We start from the raw sequence: 1,310 nt of genomic DNA on the forward strand, positions 1-1,310 counted from the left end.
TGCGAAATGAGATGCAGGTGATCGGTTTGTGTGATCGGCAACAAGAGACCGTGATCACGGATCATACACTTTTTCACGGAAATCGGCCGATTATGATCGGTGGCCGATCGATCGGCACACCTCTAATTATTCTCATTTCACCAGAGAAGAAATATGTGCAGTGTTTCCACGTTCCACCAGAGGCTGTTCATATTCACATGGTCAGAAAAGACCCATTATGAACACAATACCCAGATAGCACAGAATGATTGAAACAACATTGAATCAATGTCAGCCAGAAACATTGAATCAATGTTGAACGCTGACATTGAAACATTGAAAGTGGTCGGTGACTTGTATGTTGAATCAACATTAGGGTTTCAACCATAACTGACATTATATCAATGTTGATTCAACCATCATCTGAACGTGGATCTGCACACATATTTCTGTTGATTTTACATTGAATCAGTTAGGAATCAACATTGATTAAACCTTCATCTGAATGTGGATCTACATGCAAATTTAGGTTGATTTCATATTGAATGAAAGCTAAGGATTTATGTACATTTTTAGGTCTGGTAAGTCTGCATCATAACATATCACTACAAGTTTCTTCACTGGTGTTAATATATTATTGGCAGATCATGGGTAAACTGCGTGCAAAAGTTTAAAAATGACAACATAGGTTTGATATAACATTTTATTTAAGAGGCACAGATCTTTAAACATATTTGACTCTTTCTTGACTGTCAGAATAACAGTCTATTGTCCACAGAAGAACAGAGTCCATGAGGTTAAGCTTTGTACTATATGGACTAAGGAAACGGTACAAGTTGTGGTAACCCCAGTTAGACTCTGGTTGGCGTCACTTTGATTCCTTGTGATGTCTTCCTCTCATTCTGGCGTGTAATGAAGCCACTTCTTGACAGTTTTACTGCAGTCCTCAAGAGTCAGCTTTCGGTCAAACTGCAGAGCAACAGCTGAAAAACACTAAAATAAAAGTGAGGAAGGTGCCGGTTAGAAATATGATAAACATTTGAAAAGTTCTGAAAGACATTGAAAGATTAAACAGTGTACTGGTTGCAGGTCTGAGAACTAATACAAACCATATAGTTCCCCATGTACACTCACTGTTAAGTTAATATTTATCTTAATTGTTCATTAATATTCATCTTAATGTTTACGTATACAACTACATTTGCCTATCAAGCTGTAGTCTAGTGTAGGATTTATGATGCTGCACTCATGTTAAAATGAGGGAATCAATATTTAAAATAAAGGCTGTTTATCAGAAAACCTAAAGATAAAACTCAGGGAGGATCAGGGTT

Source organism: Poecilia reticulata, linkage group LG23 (genome assembly GCF_000633615.1).
Source record: "Poecilia reticulata strain Guanapo linkage group LG23, Guppy_female_1.0+MT, whole genome shotgun sequence".
Taxonomy (NCBI): Eukaryota; Metazoa; Chordata; class Actinopteri; order Cyprinodontiformes; family Poeciliidae; genus Poecilia; species Poecilia reticulata.